This window comes from Anomaloglossus baeobatrachus, chromosome 9 (genome assembly GCF_048569485.1).
Source record: "Anomaloglossus baeobatrachus isolate aAnoBae1 chromosome 9, aAnoBae1.hap1, whole genome shotgun sequence".
NCBI lineage: Eukaryota > Metazoa > Chordata > Amphibia > Anura > Aromobatidae > Anomaloglossus > Anomaloglossus baeobatrachus.
Window position 1 is genome coordinate 158,504,203 of NC_134361.1, and position 17,755 is coordinate 158,521,957.

A 17,755-nucleotide genomic window follows, 5' to 3' on the forward strand; every position below is an offset into this window, starting at 1 on the left:
CCAACCCCTACCCACGGAGGGGCAACACAACAACTGGCTGCTTCATGCCATCCTTCCCGAGATCCCCATACAGAGCAGCGGTGGTGCCAACAAATCACCACAACCGTGGGTGGCGTCACGGACAATAAACCATCCCCACACCCAACAACCCCCCTTTTCACTCACGGGCGAGGAGCGCCGCTAGAGTCCCCGGGATCCGGCTCATCGCTCGAGCCACCGAGCAGCAGCAGGCCGCAGCAGCCGCGGCAGCCGGACCCGAGCAGCAGAGGGAGAGCGCGGCGTCCCCTCCTCCGCCCGCGACAACTTGGCGTCACGAACAGGATCTTACCGCTCTGCCGTTGGGTAGAGGTGCGCCTTGTAACCGCCGGAGGTATCCGGCTGAAAATTTCCAGAAGTCGCCATCTTTGGCGCGAAAAGTTCCCGCTCGAGCGTCTTCTCGAGTAGCAGAGGCGCGAAGGCCAAAACTCCGCCCCAATAAAGGAGGGGCCGGAAAGAAGCTAAGGGGGACGCGATGGCGGCTGGCTGCATGTGAACGCAGCTATAGAAGCAGGGACGCCAGGACCCTGCGGCCATTGACTGGTTCCTGGAAGGGGCCGCTGCTAAAGATGCTGAGTCCGACCGACAACACCGTGGTCCCCGCGCCTGGCCCCACAGCGTGGGTGGAAGTCCGGACCGTCCAGCTAAGCAGCCGTCTGCAGGTCCGCATGCAGCTCCTCATGGAGGAGTGGGAGGCCGACATGGCGGAAGTGGTGGCGGCCATACGGAGACGCGAGATGGAGGGAGTCTTGGAAGGGAGGGTAAGTGACCCACGCCCCTGTGCCCCTAGTGGGTCGGTCATCGCGGCTGAGGGACCCGGTCCATACCCGCTCACCCTGCTACCTCCCCCACTACCCGTGTTGGCTGCTGCTGCCCCGCCACTAGGCCCGCTACCACCACCACCGGTAGCGGTACCCTGCCAATCCGCCCCGGCGGACAGACCTGCAGCAGAAGATCGTGACCACCCTGATCCACTTCAATGGAAGAAGCCGGAGGCTGAGGCCGTCAGCAAAGATGCACCGGAGGCACGGCGGGGATGCAGCTGCCAGGAGGCAGAGCAGGCCATGTCACAGCGGGGTCCCTTATTACTGAAGGTGCCGGTCGTAGCCGACACGGAGGGACTCTGGCTGGGTCCGTCCCCGGCACACACTGAACCGGAGCAAACAGAAAGTGCTCCCGGCTGGGAGCGGCGGCAACAGCAGCTGCGCAGTGAGATCGATGCCCGAGAGGGGTGTCGAGCGGATGTGCATGCTCACATGTATATGGAAGAAGATCGCCTGCAGCGAGCTACCATTGGGGTCCAGAGCGGTGCACCATGTGAAGGTGGCACTAGAGCCCCACGAGTAAGAATGAACTGTTGAGCCGCAAAAGGCAGCGGAGTGCCGCTGCACAGTCCCCGTTGGGACCACCAGTCAGTGTGTTTGTGTTTGGAAAAGTTGCAAATGATAAAAGAAGATAAAACCGAGAAGTAACCTGATTGTCTAACTGTGATTGAGAGAAAACCGGCCGTTGCCGGCACCGTTGTCCTCGTGGGGACCGTTTAAAAAGTTGTTTTGCATGGGAACTATCCATGGACAAGCCCGTGAACTTGCAGGGCAACCACAAACGTTAAGTGGCTTGTAAATAAGTTGTTTTACCATACCGTTTTCCGCAGTTGCCGCCTCCGGAGATTCAGGTTGGAGGGAGGGCCCTCAGCAGAGCAGGCTGGGGCCCAGCCACCAAAGAAACCGGTGGCTACCCTCTGGAGGGGAAGGACAGATCCCGCTCGGGTAACTGGTGCTGGACTTGGGTCAAGGGGTGCTGCCTGGGCTTTAGGGGCAGCATCAGGGCCAGGTTGCTTGGGTGTGAGAGAGCGGAAACCGTACCCGTAAAACCGTTTAGTAATGTTTAAGAAATGTGCCTCCCGTTGTGGATGATGTTATGCTTTACATGTTACCTTTTTACATTTACAGAAAATAAAACCAGTGTTAGACGGGCAGCCCGCGGACGGTCTGCATTTTGCTAAGGGGGAATGTGACGCCCTGGGCAAGCCAGGGGTCACAGGTCATCACACCACCACACCCTACATCCCAGTTAGGAACACCAAAGCTACTAAAATCCTTGTTGCCTTCCTCCAGGGGCTGATGTTCACACCAGGGGGTGGGCCAGGCGGTTGGCTCCGCCCACCGAGGAGTTCACAGCTCTGGAGGCGGGAAGAACCAGAGAGTGCAGTTAAGCTAGGGGAGTGAAGTAGAAGGAAGTGGTAGAGGAGCTAAGTGAAGTGAAAGTGAAGTAGTAGTGGAGAAAAGAAGAAAAGAGTAAAAGTGAGCGTAGAAAGCCCTGAAGTTGGTCCGGCTAAGTGCAGGACAGTGTCAGCAAGGTCAGCAACAGCGGTGATTGTCTGGAGGGGGACTGCTCGGAGGTTGCTGGAAGGATCGCGGACGGGTAGTGGCCCGGCAGTCTGGAGCAGTATACGAAGGACAGTCAGCACCAGGGCAGGGGCCTCTCGGACCCCGGCAAGGCTAGGAGTCGCCATAATTTGCCAAATCCGTCAGTGAAGGGGACGTCGATCCCCCAACAACCAAGTCCCGACTGAAGGCAAAAGTCCAACCATTAAGGAGGAACACCGCCACCGCCAGGGCACCAGTTCCTCGGGGCCAGCGTCTGCGGGCAAAGCAGGGCTCCTCCGGCCCATATCCAAGCCGGGGAGCGGGTTACCGGTGGGAACCCATCGCTACCAACACAGAAACACTAGGTGCAGGTCAAAGGGACATCACCGTTACCTACTGGGAGAGCAAGTGCAGCCGTCCGTGGGAACCGTCTTTCCAGCCGTGTGGTTTACCGTAAAACTGTGTCAACGTCTCAGGCTGAGTGAGTACCACAGTGCCGCAAGGCACCGCGCTGCCCCCGCGTCCCTGCGCCCACCAAGCCCTGCATCTCCCATCTCATCACTAGGCCCCGGGATTACCAACCCCTACCCACGGAGGGGCAACACAACAACTGGCTGCTCCACACCATCCTTCCCGGGATCCCCATACAGAGCAGCGGTGGTGCCAACAAATCACCACAACCGTGGGTGGCGTCACGGACAATAAACCATCCCCACACCCAACAACCCCCCTTTTCACTCACGGGCGAGGAGCGCCGCTAGAGTCCCCGGGATCCGGCTCATCGCTCGAGCCACCGAGCAGCAGCCGCGGCAGCCGGACCCGAGCAGCAGAGGGAGAGCGCGGCGTCCCCTCCTCCACCCGCGACAGTGGCTGCCTGCATCAACGCCCTATCCCTGCCTACCTCTGGCCTAAAGCCGCAATGGGTTCAACACATGGAGGTGTGCTCTTTCGGAGCATAATAGAAGACTGCGCACCTCCTTGTTGGCTCCAGCCCGTTTTATAACCTGGGTCCGCACCAAACCAGGGTGGACCACAATGCACCTCCTGAAGACAAAAGCAGAGTGACACGTCATGAGTGGCATAACTAGCGTCCTATTTGGAACCGCAACTTCAATAATGACCTCATGGCTGCCACGACACAAACACCTCACCAGTCATCATCTGACCATCAATAATGAAGTGACAAGTCATAGGGGCGGGCCTCTGCAAGACATTTGGGAGTGGCCTGGCCACATCGTCAGGACACCTGATGCCCTGTGGTCTATATGGGCCCCCCACATCAGGGGCAGTGCCAAAGAGTTCATTACCGGACCTAGTCTCTGATGCAGTAAGTGCCTGAGCATGCTCAGTAGCATGAAATACAGTCTCCGAAAAAAGACTATCGGCTTTAGCATGGTGTCTAGGCACAACACAGGACTTAGACCCGGCACGGGGTGCAAGTACCTGTGCAAAGAGGCTTTTCGCACTAAGTGTGGGAGCATGCGCTGTATCCCGAAATGAAGAGTTAGCCTCAGGAATGGCACAGTCAGGCTGAGCATACTCACTAGGCGAAACACTGTAGTTAGGCTGCGGCTGGGGTAAATCGGCACACGCATGCGCACTAGCTGCCTCTCCACTCTTAGACGTGGAGGAGAAATTGCTCTTCGGGTGTGGACTTGGAGATGCTGTCTATGAACAGAAGGAAAAGATAAAGGAAGCCTCACTTTCTATCCTTCCGAATGATCAAATGCAGCAAGGAATTCCCTGAGTTTGCTATAAAATTAGCGTAGCAAAATGTGCATGAGGGTGTCCTGCACAGGTGCTAGAAATAGCTTGGCACCAGTAGGACAATAATGAAATACAACAGCCAGTTCTTGTATGCCACTAAATGGCAGCATTTTTTGCTATCATTATAGCTTATTAAAAACAGAGCAGGAGGGTGTCATGCAGAGGTGCTGCACATAGATTTTCACCAGTGGGGCACTAATGGAGTACAACAGCCACTTCTTGTATGCCACTAAGTTTACTCAATTTTTGGTATTATAATGTCTTAGTAACAATGAGTTTGAGTGTGCAATGCAGGCAGACGTGCTGCAAATATCTTTTCACTAGTGGGACAATACAGAAGTCCAACAGCCTTGTTTAGGATGCCACTAAGTTCATTCAGTGTTTGCTAGTATAATGGCTTAGTAACATTGAGTTTGAGTGTGCAAAGGGCAGGAGGGTACAGTGGCAGGGTTGTGGGTCTCTGGGTAGAGGAAAGGAAGCCTGCCTTTCTATCCCTCCTAATGGGGAAATGCAGAGAGGAAATCACTGACCTTAGCTACACAGACGCTGTCATCTTGTGTAGCTGTTAAACTCTGTTTTCAGGACCTGTCACCTATGGCTCTGACCCTGCCGGTATTAGCCCTTAAAAGGACTGATAGAAAGTGCTATCCCTATTCTGTACAGCGCTGTGTATAGAGCGTACACAGCAGTATCGGAGATAGGCGCTGCGCCAGCGGTGACTGACACCAAGGACGCAGAAGGCAGATAATGGCGTGCTGGAGGAAAACGTCCGTTTTTATAATGCAGGGACATGTGACATGGACATCCTATCACACATGTCGTTGCTTCTCTGGCTAAAAGTCCACTTAGCTGTGTGTGTGTCTGGGATTGGCTGACATGCTGGCCCGCCCCACTACACGCGCGCGCTTAGAGAAGGAAGACAAGGAAAAAAAAAAAATGGCGATCGCCATTATCCAAACAGCAGTGATCTGAAGGCGCTGTTCCCGCACACTATACACTGAAATTTCATAATAGTGTGAGTCACAGAATGACTTACACTATTACAGCGGAAAGCCAGCTAGTAATTAGCTGGTCTTTTTGCTGCTATAACCGTTCTCGAACGTATCTAGAACTAACGAGCTTTAGCAAAAAGCTCGAGTTCTAGTTCTATCTAGAGCAGCCCCCAAAATCACTCGAGCCGCGAACTGGAGAACCTCGAACCGCGAACCGCGCTCAACTCTACTCCCGAAGCAGTGTTTTTATCAATATTTGCAGGTGAGGAGCTTCTTGATGTCCTGTCTGGCAGCCAAGACACATAGGTTCTCATCTATACTTCAAAGATTTATAATGGGTAAAAAAAGGTACAACCAAAGGCCTGTCGACTGCATATAATATATTTAACTCCCTGCCAGTTCAAGAGAAATTGTCATTTATGTTGAAATGGGAACAGGACTTGGGTGTATCTTACCCATTAGAACAGTGGTCTAAGGCTTTGGTGTGGTCCTTGGGTTGCTCCTCATGTGTCAACCATTTAGAGCTTAGTAAGAAAATACAATTAAGATGGTTTCTTTCCCCCAAAAGGCTATCAAATGATTATCTTTCGTACTCTCCCCTCTGCTGGAAAAAATGTGGGAATATGGGCACGCTTTTCCACGTCTGGTGAAAAATCACCTTTTTGGAACCAAGTTTTCTCCCTTATAACTAAATGTACGATGGTTCAGCTTTCCCCAGACCCAGCCATGGCATTGCTTAATATTGGAATCTCAGACCTACCAAAAGAGATTAGATGGATCTGCTCATTTATTTTTATTGCAGCTAGGCAAAGCATTACTGTCTCGTGGAATCAATCCACGGTTTCATCCCTATGGGAAGTCATAGATAGTTAACACTTCAAAGTTATATGAATTTACCCTCTCTTATAATCCCCAGATGTACCACTCTGGAGGAGCACTGGGCTCTCTGGTTGTCTTCACCCTATGCTTCCCTTCCTCCCTGAGACGTAACTTCCAACCTAAGGTTTATTCTGGCCCCCTCCTCTGATAATAACCCTTCTTAAGGCTTTATGTGGATCCTAAAGGCCGCTTTACACGCTGCGACATCGTTCAAGCGATCTCGTTGGGGTCACGGAATTTGTGACACACATCCAGCCACTTTAGCGATGTCGTTGCATGTGACACCTATGAGCGATTTTGAATCGTCGCAAAAACGTTCAAAGTCGCTCATCGGTGACATGCCCCCCCTATTCTCGATTATCGCTGCTGCTGCAGCTAGCGATGTAGTTCCTCGTTGCTGTGGCAGCACACATCGGTATGTGTGACACCGCAGGAACGAGGAACCTCACCATACCTGCGTCCTGCCCGCAATGAGGAAGGAAGGAGGTGGGCGGGATGTTACGTCCCGGTTATCCCCCCCCCCCGGTTCTATTGGGCGGCGGTTCAGTGACGCTGCTGTGACGTCACTGTGACGCTAACGAACCGCCCCCTTAGAAAGGAGGCAGTTCGCCGGTCGCAGCGACGTCGCTAGGCAGGTAAGTAGTGTGATAGGTCCGTGCGATGTTGTGCGCCACGGACAGTGATTTTGCCCGTGTCGCACAACCGATGAGGACGGGTACGCACCCTGCAATATCTGTCACGATATCGCAGCGTGTAAAGCGGCCTTAAGGCGGTTTCCGAGATGCATTACCCCCTACTTCCCCCCCCCCTTTTCACCCTCTGCCTCTTCTCCCTCTTCCACCTCTTCATCCCCCATTTTGCTGTTATGACCTGATATCTTGGTTGTGTAAAATGTGTAACTGCTGTGGTTATTAGTTGATATCTTGTCATGTACTAAATGTACATGTTTACCCTATTATTGAAAAATCTAATAAAAACTTTATTGCTGAAAAAAGGAAATAGGGGGGAAAAAATTATCTTAAAGCTAACCTGCTGATATTAAGATGTGGAGGGGGTAATGTTTGTTGTCTTTGGTTGTGCTCCTTACATGGTGCTCTACGGTAGAAGAGGTTGGTAAAAAATTATTCTAAAGTAGTAGACGTACTGTATATTAGGAGGGTTGTACCAAAAAATAAATTTCGTTATATACCAGTGATGGCGAACCTATGGCATGCGTTCCACCAGGGGCACTCAGAGCCCATTCTGCTGGCATGCGCGCTGTGTCCTCAATCCTGCCGCTTTGAACTGTTGGAGCGGTTGTGCCGGCAGTTCAAAGCTGTGTTGGAGAGGAGACATTTCTCCCCGCTCTGACACTCCTCCTCTCCCAGGCCGCAGGTGTGTTGCCTAGGAGACGGAGGAGTGTCAGTAAGCGGCGCCGGCGTAATGACGTCTTCTGGCCGCGTGGGAACTGAGGACCCAGTGGTGCGCAGCGGTGCTGGAAGGTGAGTTGTGTGTGTGTGTTTTTTTTTTTTTTTTTTTTTGTTTTTTGGGTTTTTTTTAGAACTTGTGTGCGGCTGTGCCAAGGTGGGGATGAGGGGGCCAGCGCCAGCATGGGGGGGGCGAACACACATGCCAGCATGGGGGGGCAAACACACATGCCAGCATGGGGGGGGAGAACACACATACCAGCATGGGGGGGAAACATACATGCCAGCATGGGGGGAGAACACACACATGCCAGCATGGGGGGGGAAACATACTTGCCAGCATGGGGGGAAACATGCATGCCAGCATGGGGGGTAAACATACATGCCAGCATGGGGGGGGGATACACATGCCAGCATGGGGGGGGGAACATGCATGCCAGCATGGGGGGGGAAACATGCATGCCAGCATGGGGGGTAAACATACATGCTAGCATGGGAGGGGAGAAAACATATATGCCAGCATGGGGGGGACATACATGCCAGCATGGGGTGGAAACATACATGCCAGCATGGGGGGGGGACATGCATGCCAGCATGGGGGGGGACATGCATGCCAGCATGGGGGGGGGACATGCATGCCAGCATGGGGGGGGGAACATGCATGCCAGCATGGGGGGGGGACATGCATGCCAGCATGGGGGGGGAACATGCATGCCAGCATGGGGGGGGAACATGCATGCCAGCATGGGGGGGGGAACATGCATGCCAGCATGGGGGGGAAACATGCATGCCAGCATGGGGGGGAAACATGCATGCCAGCTTGGGGGGGAAACATGCATGCCAGCATGGGGGGAAACCATGCATACCAGCATGGGGGGGGGGGGAAACATGCATGCCAGCATGGGGGAAACATGCATTTCAACATGGGGGGGAAACATGCATGCCAGCATGGGGAGAACATGCATGCCAGCATGGGGGGGAAACCATGCAAGCCAGCATGGGGGGGAACCATGCATGCCAGGATGGAGGAAACATGCATGCCAGGATGGAAGAAACATACATGCCAGGATGGAGGAAACATACATGCCAGGATGGGGGGAAACACATGCCAGGATGGAGGAAACATACAGCATGTGAAAAAGTTTGGACACCCCTATTAATTGGAACCTTTTTTCTTTATAACAATCTGGGTTTTTTCAACAGCTATTTCAGTTTCATATATCTACGGTAATAACTGATGGACTGAGTAATATTTCTGGATTGAAATGAGGTTTATTGTACTAACAGAAAATGTGCAATCTGCATTTAAACAAAATTTGATAGGTGCATAAGTATGGGCACCTCAACATAAAAGTGACATTAATATTTTGTAGATCCTCCTTTTGCAAAAATCGCAGCCTCTAGTCGCTTCCTGTAGCTTTTAATGAGTTCCTGGATCCTGGATGAAGGTATATTTGACCATTCCTATTTACTAAACAATTCCAGTTTAGTTAAGTTTGATGGTTGCCGAGCATGGACAGCCGCTTCAAATCATCCCACAGATGTTCAATGATATTCAGGTCTGGGGACTGGGATGGCCATTCCAGAACATTGTAATTGTTCCTCTGCATGAATGCCTGAGTAGATTTGGAGCGGTGTTTTGGATCATTGTCTTGCTGAAATATCCATCCCCTGCGTAACTTCAACTTCGCACTGATTCTTGCACATTATTGTCAAGAATTTGCTGATACTGAGTTGAATCCATGCGACCCTCAACCTTACCAAGATTCCCGGTGCCGGCATTGGCCACACAGCCCCAAAGCATGATGGAACCTCCACCAAATTTTACTGTGGGTAGCAAGTGCTTTTCTTGGAATGCCGTGTTTTTTTGCTTCCATGCATAACGCCTTTTTGTATGACCAAACAACTCAATCTTTGTTTCATCAGTCCACAGGACCTTCTTCCAAAATGTAACTGGCTTGTCCAAATGTGCTTTGCATACCTCAGTCGACTCTGTTTGTGGTGTGCTTGCAGAAACAGCTTCTTTCGCATCACTCTCCCATACAGCTTCTCCTTGTGCAACGTGCGCTAAATTGTTGACCAATGCACAGTGACACCATCTGCAGCAAGATGATGCTGCAGGTCTTTGGAGGTGGTCTGTGGATTGTCCTTGACTGTTCTCACCATTCTTCTTCTCTGCCTTTCTGATATTTCTTGGCCTGTCACTTCTGGGCTTAACAAGAACTGTACCTGTGTTCTTCCATTTCCTTACTATGTTCCTCACAGTGGAAACTGACAGTTTAAATCTCTGAGACAACTTTTTGTATCCTTCCCCTCAACAACTATGTTGAATAATCTTTGTTTTCAGATCATTTGAGAGTTGTTTTGAGGAGCCCATGATGCCACTCTTCATAGGAGATTCAAATAGGAGAACAACTTGCAAGTGGCCACCTTAAATACCTTTTCTCATGATTGGATACACCTGCCTATGAAGTTCAAAGCTCAATGAGGTTACAAAACCAATTTGGTGCTTCAGTAAGTCAGTAAAAAGTAGTTAGGAGTGTTCAAATCAAGAAATTGATAAGGGTGCCCATTTTTTTGCACCTGTCAAATTTTGTTTAAATGCGGATTGCACATTTTTTGTTCGTACAATAAACCTCATTTCAATCCAGAAATATTACTCAGTCCATCAGTTATTAGATATATGAAACTGAAATAGCTGTTGCAAAAAAACAAATGGTTATAAAGAAAAAAGGTTACCATTAATAGGGGTGCCCAAACTTTTTCATATGACTGTACATGTCAGGATGGAGGAAACATGCATGCTAGGATGGAGGAAACATGCATGCTAGGATGGAGGAAACATGCATGCCAGGAAGGGGGAAACATGTATGCCAGGATAGAGGAAACATGCATGCCAGGATGGAGGAAACATGCATGCCAGGAAGGGGGAAACATGCATGCCAGGATGGAGGAAACATGCATGTCAGGATGGAGGAAACATGCATGTCAGGATGGAGGAAACATGCATGTCAGGATGGAGGAAAGATGCATGCCAGGATGGAGGAAAGATGCATGCCAGGATGGAGGAAACATACATGCCAGGATGGGGAAAACATGCTTGCCAGGATGGGGAAAACATGCTTGCCAGGAAGGGGGAAACATGCATGCCAGGATGGGGAAACATGCATGCCAGGATGGGAGAAACATGCATGCCAGGATGGAGAAAACATGCTTGCCAGGATGGAGGAAACATGCTTGCCAGGATGGAGGAAACATGCATGCCAGGAAGGGGGAAACATGCATGCCAGGAAGGGGGAAACATGCATGCCATGATGGGGAAACATGCATGTCAGGATGGAGGAAGCATACATGCCAGGATGGGGAACAATGCATGGCAGGATGGGGAAACATGCATGGCAGGATGGGGAAAATATACATGCCAGGATGGGGAAAACATACATGTCAAGATGGAGGAAACATGCATGCCAGGATGGGGAAAACATACATGCCAGGATGGAGGAAACATGCCACGATAGGGTACATTTACCAGGAAGGGGAACATTTACCAGGATGGGAAACATGTTAAGATGGGGAATATTTACCAGGAAGGGGAACATGCCAGGAAGGTGGACATTTACCAGGATGGGGGTAGATTCTTGGAAGGGGGATATTTATCTGGAAGGGGGTACATTAACCAGGATTGGGAACATTTACCAGGATGGAGGACATTTACCAGGAATGGGGTACATGCCGGGATGGGGGTACATTTTCCAGCATGGGGGAACATACCAGAATGGGGGACATTTACCAGGATGAGGTATATTTACCAGGAAGGGGCCATGATGGGGACAACTATACCAGAATGTAGGAAATATATATCAGGATGGGGGACATGTTTACCAAGAAGTGGCCCAGGAAGGGGGACATAACTACACAATGAAAGGGGAGGGTAGCAACTCGTACGTCTTTATGGGATTTCAAGATGTTCAGAGTTTGAAATGTAGATGTGGATTACAGGGTGAAATCTGATTGCATTGCATGCTAAAATCTCTGTCTAATATGCTGCAATTTTTTCCAGAAAGATCAATCCAACTGCTGTGTCTGGAAAGGGCTCAGCTTCAATGTGTGGTAAGCATGCATGAGCGTGATGCCCCCTGCTGAGGAGAAAACTGCAAAGGTACAATTAAAATCAATTATTTACATAATAGGATTGGTTGGCACTTCGGAAAAAAAATTGGATTTAGGGCTACAGTTTGGGCACTCGGCCTGTAAAAGGTTCGCCATGACTGTTATATACTGTCACCACCAGTGACATAGGAAGGTCCTGATACAGTTTACTTTGGTTGTCTTGTACCAAAGTTCACAAAGAGCATAAGACCAGTCCACCAGGCACAACAGACATCATCCACCCTGGACGAGGGACCAGTGGACCTCAGTGATGGTCACTGATGAAAGTCGACTAAGGGCGGCTTTGCATGTTGCGACATTGCATGTGCGATGTCGATGGGGTCAAATCGAAAGTGACGCACATCCGGCGTCGCAGTCGATATCGCAACGTGCAAATCCTTTTTGATACGATGAACGAGCGCAAAAGCGTCGTTATCGTATCATCGCTGCAGCCTCCGACATTTCCATAATGCCGGTGCAGCGACAGGTGCGATGTTGTTCCTTGCTCCTGCGGCAGCACACATCGCTGTGTGTAAAGCCGCAGGAGCGAGGAACTTCACCTTACCTGCCGCCGGCTTCAATGAGAAGGACGGAGGTGGGCGGGATGTTTACATCCTGCTCATCTCCGCCCCTCCACTTCAATTGGCCGCCTGCCGTGTGACGTCGCTGTGACGCCGCACGACCCGCCCCCTTAGGAAGGAGGCGGGTCGCCGGCCAGAGGGACGTCGCACGGCAGGTATGTGCGTGTGAAACTGCTGTAGCGATAATAATCGCTACGGCAGCTTTCACTAGATATTGCACGTGCGACGGGGGCGGGACTATCGCTGCAGCATCGGTAACACATTGTTACCGATGTCGCAGCGTGCAAAGCCCGCCTTACACTCACATTGAGCAGAAATAATGGCTGCCAATGATATTGAAGACGTCAAAGGGAGCGCTATGCATCACTGCTGTCACCAGTTGAGCCTTTGGTGGTGGTGATGTTACAATGTGGGCCAGGATGTCTAGTCAATACAGAACTATTTTCATCTTCATGGATGACAATGCTCCAGCTCATGAAGGTCGCATCATTACAGAATGGCTGTTGGAGACTGTGGAACCTCAAATGGAGCAGCTGCACTTTTTCCAGACCTGAATCCCATAGAAAACCTCTACTGTGTAGAGGCCGTATCTCTGTACCCCAGAACCTCAATAGCCGGAGGGCCGCCCTTTAAGAAGAATTGCATGGCTCCGCAGACAGTAACTAAGCTTGTGACCAGCAGGAAACGTCGTTGTCAGCTGTAATTGATGCTCAAGGTCACATGACAAGTTATTGAGACATTGACATTTCGGGGGATATGCCCACCACTGTTGGCTTTTGTTTCAATAAATTGTTTGAGATTAGGAAGTTACCATTACTTGTTTTTACGTAACTTCCATACTCTCATAATAAAATATTTGCATAGCGGGATCTTTTTACGTTTTCCATACATTTCACCCGAAAGCCAAATATCCCTACTTTTTTTTAGTTTTTTAGTAGTAGTAGACAGAGCAACATGTGGAAATGCAGGAGATTAGCCTTTATCTGGAAGACTGAGTCTCTTCTGCTAATAGTAAATCAACTTATCTACTTTTGACAGTTTTATTATTCTTTAGGGTACCTTCACACTTAGCGATGCAGCAGCGATCCGACCAGCGATCTGACCTGGTCAGGATCGCTGCTGCATCGCTACATGGTCGCTGGTGAGCTGTCAAACAGGCAGATCTCACCAGCGACCAGTGAACAGCCCCCAGCCAGCAGCGACGTGCAAGCGACGCTGCGCTTGCACGGAGCCGCCGTCTGGAAGCTGCGGAGACTGGTAACTAAGGTAAACATCGGGTATGGTTACCCGATGTTTACATTAGTTACCAGTGTGAGCAGGGAGCAGGGAGCCGCGCACACTGAGCGCTGGCTCCTTGCTCTCCTAGCTACAGTACACATCGGGTTAATTAACCCGATGTGTAATGCAGCTACATGTGCAGAGAGCAGGGAGCCGCGCACACTGCTTAGCGCTGGCTCCTTGCTCTCCTAGCTGCTGTACACATCGGGTTAATTAACCCGATGTGTACAGCAGCTACATGTGCAGAGAGCCGGAGCCGGCAGCACAGGCAGCGTGAGAGCTGCAGAGGCTGGTAACTAAGGTAAATATCGGGTAACCACCTTGGTTACCCGATGTTTATCTTGGATACAGCTTACCTCAGCTGTCAGACGCCGGCTCCTGCTCCCTGCTCGCTTCATTTGTCGCTCTCTTGCTGTCACACACAGCGATCTGTGTGTCACAGCAGGAGAGCGGCTTTGAAGAAAACGAACCAGGGCTGTGTGTAACGAGCAGCGATCTCGCAGCAGGGGCCAGATCGCTGCTCATTGTCACACACAGCGAGATCGCTAATGAGGTCACTGCTGCGTCACAAAAAGCGTGACTCAGCAGCGATCTCGGCAGCGAGCTCGCTGTGTGTGAAGCACCCCTTAGTCTGTGCACCAAAGACCCATTCTAATAACCCTATTAAATGTTGCGGACGGGGGCCAGACCGTAGCTAGGTGGCTGCTCGTGGATGCTCGGATCCGGGGCTTTACTGTGGCTCGAGTGGGAACCGGGCTCGAGCAGCGGTCCGCTGCCCACAAGTGAAAAGGGGATATTTACAGGGGAGATTGTCTGTGACGCCACCCGTGGGTAGCGGTGATGAGATGGTGGCACCGCCGCTGCCTCTGGGGACCGTGCCCAGGACTGATGGAGCGGTTCAGCAAGGTGGGATCCCCTCCACGGATAGGGGAGTTGTAGTCCCGGGGCCCAGTTGGGAGTTGTGGTGGTGGCAGGGATCAGCATACTTACAGTTCGGTTGTCCTGGTGCTGGATGAGGCTGTATTGATGTGGAGGGTCAGTAAACAGTCAACCAACTTGCCAAATGGCCGGTCACCTTTTGGCGGGTGTCTTCGGGTCCCACACCCAGATGTACAGCCAGGGGCCCTTCCTTCCTCACTCTGTCTGTCTCTTTCTTGTCTGGACTAGTCCATTTGAATGGCCTCTGGATCTGGTCCCTCTCCCAGCACCGGCGGGCTACAACCCTGTCCCGGTCGCCTCAGGATCCCCGCGACCGGATCTCCGTCACCTGTGGCCTTCACTGCTACCTAGTCCAGTAGTCCAGGGCTCCAACCCCGGCTACCACCTTTTCCCAGGGAGCTCCAAGCTTCTCCTGTCAGCTTCTTCACTCACTACAGCATGACTGAAATCTGACTCCTCTCTCTCCTTCCTTAGCTCCTTTCGCCCCCTCCCTTTTTCCTGGGGAGGGGGTGAGTAGGGCCTGATTGGCTGGTGTACATCTGTGTGGGGATTGTGTAGCTGCCAGGGAGAATTAACTCTTTCTGTGACTACCTGGTTTTGCCAGGGCGTCACATAAGCTCAGCTCAGTCTCTCCTGCTCAGCATTGATTACACAGATCAAGAGAACTATGCAGCTTCTTAGTTGTTTTGGCAATAGGGTAGAGCAGTCAAAAAGGGAATCTGTCACCAAATTTGGCCCCTATAAGCTGCAGCCACCACTAGTGGGCTCTTATATACAGCTTTCTAGAATGCTGTATATAAGAGCCCTGGCCACTCTGTATAACATAAAAAAACACTTTTATAATACTCACCTAGGGGGCGGTTTAGTTTGATAGGTGTTGCTGCTCTCTGGTCCGGCGCCTCCTCTCTACGGCGATCGCCGTCCTCCTTATACCCAGCCCAGTGTGGATGATGCGTCTTAAGTCATGCACTCTAGATGGCATTGAAGTCTCGCGCAGGTGCACTACAATACTTTGATCTGCCCTGCTTAGGGCAGATCAAAGTGCGCCTACGCAGGACCTCAATGCCGGCTAGTGTGGACAACGTAGGACGCATCATGCACCCAGGTATTAGAAGAAAGAGGACAAAGATGGTCAAAAGAGGAGGCGCCAGACCCGGATAACGACCATTAGAGACTACTGTGACAAGTCTTACTGGTGGTAATTACAGGGGTTATCCCACGAACAAAGTACATTTTAATCAGTAGAACTTGGAATGTTAATTTTTGGAATGTGTGTTTTTTGGACACCAATGAATGCTATAGAAATAGATAGAGGCAGACATATAAATGCACAACCCCCTACATATAATAAAATTGCACCTTGCGGAGCTTATTGGACAGCTTTTGATGATTAAATAAACAAAAACACAACGTGGGCACCCCTTATTTTTGGATAACCAGCAAAGGTAAAGCAGACAGCTGGGGGCCAGTATTTTAAGGCTGGGAAGGTCAATGGTTATTGGCATCTTAGATACTGGCTCATACTGATTGCCCTGGTGCGGTGACAATCAAAGTAATGGTTTCTGGGGTTGATATCAGCTGTGTATCAAACCCCGGTGTTAGTAATGGAGACGCTCTCTTTTCAGTCATTGCATTTATTTCAGATTAGTTTCCTGAACTTTTGTGCGACCTTTGCACTTAAGTGTATCCCTCATTGTTATTGTGAGTGGGATAATCATTTCCCGTTACCTGCAAAACACATTACGGTCAGGCTACATTGTTCTTCAACCCAAATTATGTTGCTAATCTGGTTTCCGATCTATCAGACCCTCGTTTTGAGTCTTCTGTATGGATCAGTGTATCCAGGTAGAGTGAAGTTATATTGTGTTATTTGTAAATAAATATACATTTTGTTGCGAGTTACATAACTAATTTTTGCATTCTCTTCTTTTTCTAGTGTCTCTAGATGAAGATCTTCTTTTCACATTGATGGAGTTTGATCACGCTCTGCAAGATTTCACAAGAGGACCCTGCAATTCTGAGGAACATCTTAGAATGCTTAAAAAAGAAAAGCAAGCGTCTGTTAACAATGGTGGCAGTGGTTCAGAAAGTAAGAAAGCAAATACAGAAGGAAGATTAGATGTTATCCAAATGAATAGTAAAGGGTATATGCATACGTTCCATTCTGTGCCGTGCGGAAAAGAACGCATCCTCTGGCAGACTGTAGAAATGTAAAACCCTGCGTTTGTAAAAAAAATATACATCCAAAACGCATGCATTTTGGATGTATTTTCCATGTGTTTTGCATGCGTTTTGGATGCATTTTTGACAGTGCGTTCCCCCGGCAATTCAGCTCTGCTACATGCTCGCTGACAGCAGACACAGACAGAGTCACGTGATGAGAATGAACTCAGATGAACTTCACCCGATTTCATTGTCATCCCGCGGCTTTGTCTGTGTGTTGCATCCTGGTTAGCGGTCACCCGTGAAGGATTCACGGGTGACCGCTAATCCCCTGAGTGACTGAAGTGAGCAGTGCGATCGGCGGTGCCATCACTCAAGTTATCTGCGGCCAGCTAGAGTCCTCCACCCGAGACCACAACTCGCCTGTTGTCGCTGATCGCGCAGCTCATTTCAGTCAGTCAGGCGACTTGCTGTTGCAGTTGGAGGATCCAGCGGTGGCTGCTGGTAACCTGACTGACTTCATTGCTGATTGTGCGGCTCACTTCAGTTGCTGCGGGAGCTCACAGAGAGCGGTCTTGTCTGTGGCCACTCTTGGCAGCTTCATGTAGCAGAGCTGGATGCGTTGCAGGACCTCGTGTGGATTACGTGGGACCTGGAGGGGTATTTGGGGATTAATAAAGTGGTGAAAGAGGGTTGTTTTTTGTTTTTCTGTCTTTTATTCCAAATAAAGTATTTTTCGGATGTATGTGTTTTTTTACTTTCACTACAGATTAATAATGGAAGGTATCTCAGGGAGACACCTGCCATGATTAACCTAGGACTAAGTGGCAGCTATGGGCTGCCATTATCACCTTATTACCCCGATTGCCACCGCACCAGGGCAATTCGGGATGAGCCGGGTAGAGTCCCGGGACCGTCGCATCTAATAGATGCGGCAATTCCAGGCGGCTGCTGGCTGATATTGTTAGGCTGGGGGGGCTCCCCATAATGTGGAGCTCCCCATCCTGAGAATACCAGCCTTCAGCCGTGTGGCTTTAACATGGCTGGTATCAAAATTGGGGGGGACCGCATGGCGTTTTTTAAAATTTACTTTACTGCACGATATAGACCCGCCCACCGGCGAGTGTGATTGGTTGCAGTGAGACAGCTGTCACTCAGTGTGGGGGCATGCCTGACTGCAACCAATCATAGGTGTC